The sequence below is a fragment of the Microcaecilia unicolor genome, chromosome 2 (genome assembly GCF_901765095.1).
Source record: "Microcaecilia unicolor chromosome 2, aMicUni1.1, whole genome shotgun sequence".
Classification (NCBI taxonomy): domain Eukaryota; kingdom Metazoa; phylum Chordata; class Amphibia; order Gymnophiona; family Siphonopidae; genus Microcaecilia; species Microcaecilia unicolor.
Window position 1 is genome coordinate 615,279,668 of NC_044032.1, and position 12,563 is coordinate 615,292,230.

At 43.5% G+C, this 12,563-nt stretch overlaps 1 protein-coding gene across 1 annotated transcript in view; it reads right to left on the reverse strand.

The window, feature by feature from the left end:
• FAM160A1 (family with sequence similarity 160 member A1) overlaps positions 1-3,802 on the reverse strand; it is a 315,919-nt gene extending 312,117 nt beyond the window's left edge. The window contains exon 1 of the mRNA XM_030191647.1: positions 3,630-3,802. The gene's annotated coding sequence lies outside the window, so the exon portion shown is untranslated. The remainder of the gene's footprint in view (positions 1-3,629) is intronic.
• Between the last annotated feature and the right edge of the window lie 8,761 nt (positions 3,803-12,563).

A 12,563-nucleotide genomic window follows, 5' to 3' on the forward strand; every position in this document is an offset into this window, starting at 1 on the left:
TGTGAGCTCCTATCGCCACCTATAATGTAGACAGTAAGGACTCATGTAATAAACCAGCTTCTTTCTTTAGTCATCTCTCAAATAGATTATTGTAACTCCTTGTTTGCTGACCTTCCTTGCTCTTCTCTTGATTACATCATCCCTCTTCTTCGCTCTGAACACTGGCTCCCAGTTTTTGCTCGTATTAAACTTCTCTGTCTTACCGCTAAATCTCATCTTCATTCAGCTCCTGCTTCTCTTTCCTCTCTTTAAACACTATATGTTCCTTCTCGAACTCTTCGGTCAGCCTCTGGTAATCTACTTAACAGTACCCTCTCTACCTTCCTTTCGGCTCTTAATATCTCGTGACACTAGTTTCAGCTTTCTGGAACCTTCTCTCTGGAATTCTTTACCATTTCACATCCGTTCTGAAACATCGTACCCCAGATTTACACACATCCGTTTCAAGAATGTTTTGGTACCTCTGCCTAACCGTTCCCTCCTGCGTCTGTACCCTAGTTATTTTTATATGGTAAACCACGTAGCGGCCAAGTGAACACGTTGCGTTATATCAAGTGCTGGGAAGAAAATTAATTAAATAAATAATTGGCTAGCGTGAGGCAATGTAGCTGCACTAACCCATTAGCGCAGAACATGCCCACTCTCTGCCCCCCAGGTCCGCGTGGGTAGCATGCACGCATCTCCAAATTACTGTGGGAAGCCTCAGCGCACCCTGCAGTAATCCATTTTCTGCTGCAGTAAGCATGCGTTAGTGCTTTCTACAGCTTTGTAAAAGGGCCCCCTGGTGCAGTGGCGTAGCCATGGGTGGGCCAGGGCCCACCCTATTTGGACTCAGGCCCACCCAAAATTTTGTCACTCTTCCTATGGCTGGCAGAGATCCTCAAACCCCACCAGCTAAAGATTTCCTCCTCTTCAGGCAGCCGGTGCTCTTTCAAACCGCAACTGGCAGAACTTGCCTCGAGCTGACACCAACATCAGCCCCTCTGCACATGCTTAGTTTTCATGCATGTACAGCCTGCTGGCCATGGCATCAGCTCAAGGAAAGTGCTGACTGCCTGAGCAGGAGGAAATCTTCAGCTGGCGGGGTTTTTTTAGATCCCTTCTTGCTCAGGTATTTAATATTTGGGGCTTGCAGGTGGAGGGAGGGATAAAAAGCAGAGAGCGGAGCAAATCAGAGCAGAGGGGGGCTAGGGACGGGGGAGCATGAATTCCATGCCCACCCACCTTGGACTCAGGCCCACCCAAAATTGGCTGTCTGGCTATGCCCCTGCGTACCTAATGCACCTTACCGTGAGCTACCACTGAAAAAAGGTATTTGCTAAAATCCAAAATTCTCCTTCCAATAAGAGGTTGTATTTTGCCCAGAGAACAATCGTGTTGAAAAAGTCCTGGTTTAGCACTAGACTTTCTTCCTATTCATGCCTTATGGCAGGATTTTTCATGACCTCTGTGGGTCCCTGTACAAAAGCACGTTTGCTTTTTAGCCTTTGCAAATTACGCATACAGAAGAAATAATTGAATTAGTATGTTTCAAACTTGTCAGTCCAATGGAAAAAGTCTCACAAATGTAAAATCGCTACAAGCTCAACCTCTCTCCCTTCTGCAGTTAGGAACAAAGGATTCATTGAGCAGTTGGTTTCAGTAAGGCAGTCTCTATCCACAGACCTCCCAAACCAGGGATTGATTGCCTGGGCTGCCTTGTTTTAAGGTAGTCCAGGGAAGAGCTTAAACCCGTCACTTGAAGTATATATATATATATATTTTTTTTTAATTTACATTTGTACCCCGCGCTTTCCCACTCATGGCAGGCTCAATGCGGCTTACATGGGGCAATGGAAGGTTAAGTGACTTGCCCAGAGTCACAAGGTTCTTTGCATGAACCTTAAGTGCATAATGGCCTTATGGTGTCACTTTTCATGCAATTAAATTAAAATATTAGCAAGGCGAGGTCCTGCAGCATGCAAATTCCACCATTACAGAATTGCAGGCACAAATCAAGGTAAGATATATACAAAAAGTAGCACATATGAGTTTATCTTGTTGGGCAGACTGGATGGACCATGCAGGTCTTTTTCTGCCATCATCTACTATGTTACTATCCTGCTTATAATCGAACGACAAAAACGCCCAAGTTCCCACCTAAATCGGGAGATGGACATTTATCTCCCAAAAACGAATAACGCGGTATAATCGAAAGCCGAACTTGGACGTTTTCAACTGCACTCCATCGTGGAAGCGTACAAAGTTGACGGGGGCGTGTCGGAGGCGTGGTGAAGGCGGGACTGGGGCATGGTTATCACCCGAACAGAGATGGGCGCCTTTCGCCGATAATGGAAAAAAAGTATGCGTTTGTAGCTAGAATTTAGGGCACTTTTCCTGGACCCTGTTTTTTCACGAATAAGGCCCCAAAAAGTGCCCTAAATGACCAGATTACCCCCAGAGGGAATCGGGGATGACCTCCCCTGACTCCCCCAATGGTCACTAACCCCCTCCCACCACAAAAAAATGATGTTTCACAACTTTTTATTTTCACCATCAAATGTCATACCCACCTCCCTGGCAGCAGTATGCAGGTCCCTGGAGCAGTTGTTAGGGGGTGCAGTGGACTTCAGGCAGGTGGACCCAGGCCCATCCCCCCCTACCTGTTACAATTGTGCTGCTTAATGCTTATTAGTCGTCCAACCCCCCAAACCCACTGTACCCACATGTAGGTGCCCCCCTTCACCCCTTAGGGCTATAGTAATGGTGTAGACTTGTGGGCAGTGGGTTTTGAGGGGGATTTGGGGGGCTCAACACACAAGGGAAGGGTGCTATGCACCTGGGAGCTCTTTTACCTTTTTTTTTTTGTTTTTGTAAAAGTGCCCCCTAGGGTGCCCGGTTGGTGTCCTGGCATGTGAGGGGGACCAGTGCACTACGAATCCTGGCCCCTCCCACAAACAAATGCCTTAGATTTATTCGTTTTTGAGCTGGGCGCTTTCATTTTCCATTATCACTGAAAAACAAAAACGCCCAGCTCACAAATTGTCGAATAAAACATGGACGTCTATTTTTTGCGAAAATACGGTTCGGTCCGCCCCTTCACGGACCCGTTCTCGTTGATAAACGCCCATGGAGATAGACGTTTTCGTTCGATTATGCCCCTCTATGTTAACTTGATAACGCATTCCACACACCCCAGCCCTAACCCCTTGTCCCCCCCCCCCCCCCAAAAAAATACATTTCTACAAATCTGTCAACTCTGACATATGACATATTTTGTAGAAAGGGCACCAGCCTAGTAGCAACCCTGCACACTGCTCGGCAAAGTCCCAGGGTTTTAACAGGTGTTTGGTATCCTGGGTGAGCCCGGGCTGCGCATACTGTGAAGGTAACATTCACAGCCTTTTGGGGTGGGATGGGGTGGGGGGGAAAGGGGGTAAGAGAATTCAAGTCATTGTGCAAGAGTGACATCCAGTGGCTAGATCATGATAGCAGCCTTCCTACCTGGTCCCCTGCTGAGGTGGACAAATACTGAGCGGGGGGTAGGGTATAAAATAAAGTGATGACACCAAGGTCTTGGCTTCAACTGAGCTCTCAAAACAGCAAGAATCTGCCACGCCAAACAAAAAAAGCAATACAAAAATACTTACTATAAATTAAAAGTCACCCTATTCAAATGTATTTAAGGCGCTGCTGTGGCCACCGCACCTGTGCCTCCCTCATCCTGGCCCTCCACTTTACCAGATCGCAGCAGGGTCTTCCTGCAACAGCAACAGAGACGAGGGGCAGGTGTCGCCTTCCTCCAACCCCTTGCACACCCTGATCCCGAACGGGATCCCCGCTGCCAGGAGGCCGAGAAGGTTCCGGAACCGGGCTAGGGAAATAAACAGGAGCTGGGGAGGAGCCCAGCCTGAGATAGGTGTCCCCACCCCCGGGCACACCTCAAGCTGCTCGCTGCAAGGCAACAGCCCTCCCAGCTGCTTTGCAGGCAGTCTTCCCTGCTCGGGGCTCAACTTCAGCACCCCCCCCCCCCCCCCCCCAGAATAAAGGCAGGGAAAGTGGAGGGATGCAGCATTTACAGTCCGGTGCACGGGGAGGGGGGTGCAGAGAAATCTTCATCAAACAAGGATCGACCTAAAAAAAAAGCTCCCTCCAGAAAACTATGTCTTTTGATACCTTTACAGACAGCTCAATGTTCAAACCACAGAAAACACTTTCTTGTCATTAAAAGAAAATAAATCGCTGGCAACAGTGAAAGTGGAACCAGACAGAATCCGGCTTCTGCTACTGAAGGAGCTCTCGGCAATGGCTACAGAGCTTCCAGAGGACTGGAGCTGTTGTTCAGGTTCAAATAACTTCATTGACGTGACCATTTTACACCTGTCCCCAAATGGGCGTAGGGGACTTTCTCCTCCTCCCCTCAAATACGCATTCATTGGCTTTCACTCCCCCACCCCAGGCTCTTTTCCTCATATGTGCACACTACAACTGTCTGTCACCATCCTCTGCGCCCAGGCCTCATCCTCCCCCCAACCTTCACACCAGGTGTAGCTGTACAGAGTGATGCAACAAAATATTTGTTATGTGATTACAGGCTCTTGTTATTTAATTTTCAGATCAATTTGTAAGTAAGCCACATCAATCCTCACTGCTCATGTGGAATTGAAATGGCTAATGTAATTTTCCAATGTTTGTATGTCTCTTTTTTTGTTTGTTTATATTTCCTTATTAAAGGCATTTCTTTTCTCCGTCTCCTCTCCCCTCTGATTTCAAGTTTTTTTTTCTTCTTACCCATTTCATTCTATCAGCATTTTTTTAAAGATTTGTCCATGTGTTTGTATTCTTTAAGACTCTTCCAAAAAGCCAAGGAGACAGAGTGTAACAAAATATTCTTTTATTGTAGATAAGATGGGGCTTGACAGGGCACCGTGTTTTGACAGCAATGCCTTCCTCAGAAGTCTGCATACAATGGTAACTTGAAGGTGAAATCCAACGATTACCTGAAGAAGAACATACCAAATCAAGTCTTTAAAAAGACTGATTGGTAGATGTAAATGATATGATATATAGAAAAAAAAATAGTCTGTGTAGCATCAGTGGGATGGTTGAGATATGATCCTCTAGGAGATGAGGGGAGGGGGTCACTAGACCAGCATGGCAATTCTTGTTTGGGGGTTGGAAGGGGGGGTCAAGGATCCACTGTACCAGGTATTTTTTGCACGGGGGCTGGGAGGAGGTGCAGGGTTTCAGAGTCCACCAGACCACCAGGGATTTGCTGCTTAGGGGTGCGGGTGAGGGGGGGGTCAAGGCCATGAGGGGGTGTGGGGGGGTCAGGGGTCCTGAGCACCTACCATGGGGAGCAGTCTGCTTGCACTATACAGCAAGCAGGCTTCTCTCCATATCAACAGGTCCAGACCGTAAACTTTTGTACGGTTAAGGAGGGCACGCAGGTCTGTGCATTGCTCGGAATCCTCATTTTAATACTAGTAATCCCTTTGAAATGCATTTTTATAGGATTTTTGGTAGCTGCTAACTTTAGAGTCACGGGAAACCCCTTTGTGCATTACTCGCTAAATAGCGTTTGCTTTAGACCAGTCTAAAGCAAACATTCACAGCACTGTAAGCTTTGTGCATCGAGCCCTCAGAAGCTTACCATACCATACCAGCACCAAGTCCAAGAACTCAAACTGCACCAGCCCTACCTATGAAAAGTCAGTACTGCATCTGTTCTAGAACACCAGCACACCTCCAGTTAAGAAAAGACAACAGGCTGGACTATTACAGATTTCTACACAGAACTAACAAAATCCCTCACCTCAGGTATAAACAGAAAACACAAATTAACACCTACTAAACAAACAGTACAGTCATAATGTGAAATGGAAAGCCCAGACTGCGAGCAATGGAACACTGACTGACTGTACATTTGTCCTTTAGATTGTAAACTCTTTGAGCAGGGACTGTCCTATGTTAAATTGTACAGCGCTGCGTAACCCTAGTAGCGCTCTAGAAATGTTAAATAGTAGTAGAAATGGAAATACATTTCCTTCTGTATGGAATACAATACAAGAAAGGTACATTTTCTAAAATCTAAAAATAAGTGTTTTGTACTTTTTGTCTAATAATTTCATTTTTCCAGCTAGATTGGTCCTGGTCTCTTTCAAACACTTTCTCTTGTTAGCTTTCTCTGTTATTTCCCATTTTCTGTTTCTTCACTTCCACGGTCTTCTTCCTTTTCTCCCCTACATCTGTCTCTGACTCTGATCCTTCTGTTTCATCTTTTTCCTCTCTTTTATCTGGCTTTTTATCATCCTATAGCTAGATTTTATCCTCTTTCTTCCTCCTCCAGTCCTCAGTCTCCATCCACTTCTTACACTTACCTCACTTTTCATGTCTCTCATTCCTGTGTCAGCCTCCTATTCCCTTGTCTTTTACCCTCCATTTCCATCTTCTTTAATAATCTTCTTCCTATCCTCACCTCCTTTTTCCGCCTCATCCCCTCACCAGCCCAAGCTTCTTCCCTGTCTCTCATTTCTTATTCACCTCCATTTCATTTCTTATGTCATATCCCCATATCTAGACTCCTATTCCCTTTTTTACTTCCCAATTTCTAACCTCTCTCACCTCTTTTTATATTTCAACAATTTTTATTATAAAAAATTTTTCAACATAATACAATAAGAAATTCCGGTATAGGGTGTATACAACAGTTTACAACCTCAAGTATTCTGCTGTAAGACAAAGTCAGCAATTAATACCTTCTAATTGTTATGTACCCTTAATTATTCCATCAGTTCCCTATGAGTTCCTCCCTTCCCCCCCTTCTTACCCTATCCCCCTAGCTCTACCCTCCCTACCTCCCATCCTCCTTATTCTCCAAGTAACCCATAACACACGTGTAGCATTTCCATTATTATGCGTTATCCATTATTATACAATAGCTCCTCATAAGGTATTAAGAATAAGACTACGGCCTTTCTGCGTCATCTTATCCAAATAGCATTCCCATATTTTAAGAAATTGGGCTTTCCTTTTACAGTATCCTTTAGCGTCTTTCGCCTCCCAAACCAACAATTGATGCACCTGGTTACACCAATGCCAAAATGTCAGCGGATTGGTCATAGTCCAGTGTTGCATAATGCATTTTTTCGCTATCAGACATAATTTCCTACACAGCAATGTTCTGTCAGCATTCAATCTCAATTGTGGCTCTTTCACATCTAATATAAGTTGCAGTGGGTTCATAATTATTCTGCTAGATAATACACCTGATAGATAAGTGGTGATTTGCCTCCAATACCGTTGTATTAGTTTACAACCCCATAGCGCATGATAAATGGAGTTCTCATATTTATTACATTTCAAACAAAATGCTGTCTCAATACCCCCTGATTTGTATAATTGAACTTGGGTAAAGTATGCCCTATGTATCATTCTATACGCACATTCTGTATAAGTAGTTCCCCCTATCAGGTGTGGTATTTCTTTGATTTGCGCTACAATATCCCAAGAGGTTAGCTCTCTGCCCACATCGTTTTCCCATTTCTGTCGTAGTTGGGTCAGCTCTTTCCCAGGAGCCAAACTCCACAGCTTCTGATGGATTTGTGATATGGATGGAGCATTTTCTGCAATCTCATCAAAGAAAGCTTTAATTTTGTTACCTAGTTTAAATTTAAGTGTTTCTATATTTAACATTTGTATGTAGTGTTTAAGTTGGCAATACGCGAATTTATCCCTCCATCCCATTTCTCCTTGTGTGAGCAACTGCGACAGCGGCTTAATATCCCCATTCGCATTCAGGGCGTCTGCCAAAGTAATTACACCTAGTTGTTCCCAATTAGCAAAGTTTTTATTCTCCATTCCGGGTATAAATGCCGGGTTGCCTCTAAGACTTATAAATTCCGTCGTTCTCGGGTCTCCTCCCAGTAATGTCCCTATAAATTTCCATGCTGCTCTTAACGATTTGAGCAGAACATTATGTTGGAATCTATTAGGGATCTCCTTACTCCGTACATGCATCAGTGTAAGTACTTGGTAAGGGCTAAATAGCGCATCCTCTATCTCAAGAGATGTGTGTTCAGTGGCATGAAAGATCCTATCTCTCACCAGTCGTAATAGGCATGCCATATTGTAATACCTAATATTGGGAATTCCCAGTCCCCCCTGTCTCCAACCTCCCAACATATATTTTTGCTGCATTTTAGCTCATTTTCTGTCCCAACAGAACCTAAATATTAATCGATAGAAACACTTTATGTCTTTCTGCATCATCACTATGGGCAAAATCTGCAAGACGTATAGCCATCTCGGCAGTACCACCATTTTAATAAGAGTTATCCTACCCAACAGCGATAACGTCAATGTACCCCAAGAATCTAATTGTTGCTTTGTCTGATCCAGTAATTTTACTACATTTAATTTATATAGTTATTTTGGTCTAGCCGGCAGCAAGATGCCCAAATATATAAAGGAGGTGTGAGATTGTCTCAAGGGGAATCCTTCCGGCCATAGTTTCTGTATGTCTACGTTGAGCGCAAGAGCTTCAGACTTTTCTAAATTTAGTTTGAATCCCAAATAATCTCCATATTCTTGGAAGATTTCTAAGAGATTCGTCAAAGTTGTTTTCGGTTTCGTGATTATCATTAGCAAATCATCAGCAAAAGCAGCCAGCTTGAATTCTTGCTGCTTAAGTTTTACCCCCGATATCACTGCACAGCCATATATGTCTCTAAAGGATCTTACTGAAGGGCAAAAAGCAGAGGTGACAGTGGACATCCCTGTCTGGTTCCCCTACTAATCTGAATTTCACCCGAAACATTGCCATTTACCATCACCTGTGCTCTTGGCATGTGATACAGAGCTTTAATCGCCTGCACAAAGTTACCTTGAAATCCATATTTCTCTAGCACCGAGTACAGAAAGGGCCACTCCACTCTGTCAAACGCTTTTCTGCATCAAAGCTTATCATTAACGCCTGCTCATTGGAGCAGTTGTTTCTGACTTGCCATACTGACAGTTCTCTCCCTTCTTCCCAAAGAGGTCTTAACCAGAGCCTCAATTCGCCTTACTTAGGCCTACCAGCCGCTGTAGCTTCAACAGCAATTTCATAGAAACACAGAATATAACAGTGCATAAATACCATGTGGCCCATCCAGAGCAACTGCTCGGTTTTACAATACAGTTTTTTTCTCCCTCTGTGCTTGTCCATGCTTTCTTGTATCTGCATCCACCACCCTTTCTGTAAAGGAGATATTTCCTTAGACCTGTGTTTGCCCCCATTTACTCTTAACCATGAACCCTCATTTCAGAGCCTCCTTTCTGTTGAAAGAGGTTTACTTCCTGTGCATTTATTCATAGGCGGTCGCCGTCGGTGGTCCAACTGTTTGGGGAGGCTAAAGGGGGCGGGGTTAGGGGTGGGGCCAGGGGTAGAGCTTAAATCCATAATTGTCTGATAACACACAGAAAAAAAATAAATAAATAAAGATAAAAGTCACAATTAATACCTTTTATTAAATTTAGATATTAGATATGTATCATATGTCAAAGAATAAAGTGGCTGCTCAAAGCATATTCTAAGCACAATCGCTCAACTACAAAACACTATGCACAACTTTGTGCAAAAACACAATCAGAACTTTACTGTACCATAAATATTACACTGGGCAGAACCTAATACACCAATATACCACCCATACGGAAAATGCAGACTGTCAACAATATGAAACAAGGGATCATATCATCACAATTCTCATGTAGAGCCACAAAACACCCTAATTCATGTTTAATGTGGGATAAAATGCCATAAATAAGTAAATAAATAAATATAAACTTTTAATGTTGAGCACTTGATTCTCAAAGTGGACATATTCCAAACACTATAATGAAAATAAAATGATCTTTTCTACCTTTGTTGTCTGGTTGTCCGATTCTGCTGCTATCTGTTCTCAGTGCAGGTCAGGAAGTCATCCTCGTTAAATATCTCCCTGGCAACCCAGCCAACCCCCCCCCCCCCCTGCTCTCCCAGCAGTAAGGTAAACAAACCATAAACTCCCCCTGCTCTCCCAGCAGTAAGGTAAACAAACCATAAACCAATTTCTACAATTGTTACACAAGGCTAGAGGGCTTTCACTGCAGCTCCTGCTGTGAGGATGGAGGTAAATCAACAATTTAAACCTCTCAGAGCACAGCAGGGGAGGCTTAGCCTGTCCAAGCCTCTTATACCGGGCGCCTATGCATTTATTCCTCTGAGATATTTAAATGTCTCTATCATCTCTTCTCATTCCCTCCTTGGATGTTTAGATCTTTAAATATGTTCCCCATATGCTTGTTGATGAAGACCACTAACCATTTCTGTAGTCACCTTCTGGATTAACTCCATCTGATGTTTCTCCTTTCGAAGGTGCGTCCTCCAGAATCTTACACAGGACTCCAAATGAGATCTCACCAGAGTTCTACAGAGACACTGTCACCTCCATTTTCCTGCTGGCCAATCTTTGCCTTATGCACCCAACCATCCTTCTGGCTTTTACTATTCCCTTATCTACCTGGAAGTCCCTTTTTTTCAGATATGATCACCCCCAGCCAACAGCTAGTTTCAAAAATGGGACAATTAGTTGACTAAGGAGCCCCAGCCCATTTACTAAGGCTTAGGGCCCTGTTTACTAAGCCGCATTGTAGGTGTGCAATCTTTTTATAGCATGTTAAAAATTATCGCACGCTAATGCAACAGACACCCATAGGAATATAATGGGTGTCTCTATCGTTAGAGTGTGCTAAAAAGTTTGTGCTCCTACAGCGCGGCTTAGTAAACAGGGCCCTTAGTGTATGCTAATAAAATTAGCATGCACTAAATGCTAAGAAGCCCAAAGGTATAAAATGGGCTTCTTAGCATTTGGTGCCTGCCAATTCCATTAGCACGTGCTATGCTTTTATTAAAAGAGCCCATAAATAAATAAATAAATTCCGGGGGGGGGGGGGGGGGGGGATGTTTCCTCTTCACCAGTTACTATTAGACTTTGCATTTCAGAAAAACTGCTTTTTGCCCATAATCACCCGGAGAGTGGGCACATGCCTTGATTTAAAAAGAAGTTCCTGCACAATAGTGGGTGACACAGGTAACATCTTTAGCTCACAACATTATAAGAGTTTTACCAAGGCCATATAGTAAGCATTTCTAATATTAGTTTATTTACTATTGAAGAGTAATAAAAGGAACCTTAACATTACACTGCACTGTGCTTGGGCATGGAGGACAAAAATTTCATTCTGATTAATCCAGTTTCCTTTAACCACCCCATCCCCCTCCCCTTTAAAAAATGTCTAACAAATTTAGGTGTTCTTTTACTAAGGACTCTAATCTCCGGCCCTACATCCCCTCTTGCACGCTTCTCTCATCCCAGCTACCCTCCTTCAGCTACTGCCACCTTCATATCTGTGATGTGACCAAACACACGAAACTGCATTTGCATATACTGCCCCCAAACTATGGAAGACTGTCCCATTGGAGCTCAGAACTGAACCCTCTCAGTCTGTCTTCAAAAACCTTTTGAAGACCTGGCTATTCAATCAGACATAGTTTCAAGTTGTATTCATATTTGATATACCGCTACTCCCTAAGGAGTATCTAGCTATTATTATTATTATTTTCTCTTTCTAACCCTCTGACCTCCTTAGATTCCTCTGAACCATTTTTAATTGTAAACCGTTTTACTGCATTTATAATGCAAACAGAGGTATATACAGATACTTTCTCTGTCTCTAGTAAGTTTATTGTGCCTGGGGCAACAGAAGGTTGTGACTTGCCCAGGGTCACAAAGGGTAATGGATTTGATATACTGCCTTTCTGTGGTACATTCAAAGCAGTTTACATTTATTATATGTAGGTACTTTCTCTGTCTCTAGTGGGCTCACAATCTAATCCTCCCCCTTTTTATAAAGCCGCTGTGTATTTCCATCTCTTAGCCCCCCCCCCCCCCCAGGGAGGGAAAACACAGATAAGAAAGAGAATTTAGACTCCATTAGTAAATTACCTTTATTAGCTAGTCACAGAGCCAAAAAATATAAATAATAGTTCTCTCTCTTGGAGCAGGTTGTCAGTCAGCAGCGCACATCCTGAAAAACAAAACTGCACCCCTAACACCTCCCGACATCACATATATACTGTTGCAAATTCCATTTCTCATAAATCATGTGATTTCCCATAAACTAGCACCATTAGGTTGCCTTATACCATATATGGATTGGTCATGTATTCTATCAGTCTCTCCTTATGTGTTTGCACAAGAACAGTCTGTGGCCATTGGTTAGTCAGTTATCAGTATAGCGTGCAGTTAGTCACAGAGCAAAAAAATTACATAGAACAATACCCTTGTGTCCTCTCTCTGTCTATCTCCCTTAGCCCTCACACTGTGTCCTCAGCCTGTCAGCAACTGCCAAGGTTACCTTATATGAAAGGCATGATCTCAGCTCCCAGCTCCTGAGAAAAGCACTGTATGTTGCAAAGATAACTTGTTAGGCCATCTTGTGAGAACCAAACTGACAGTACAGGCCTTAGGCCTAGCCCTTAGTAACAGGCCTAAAAAGAG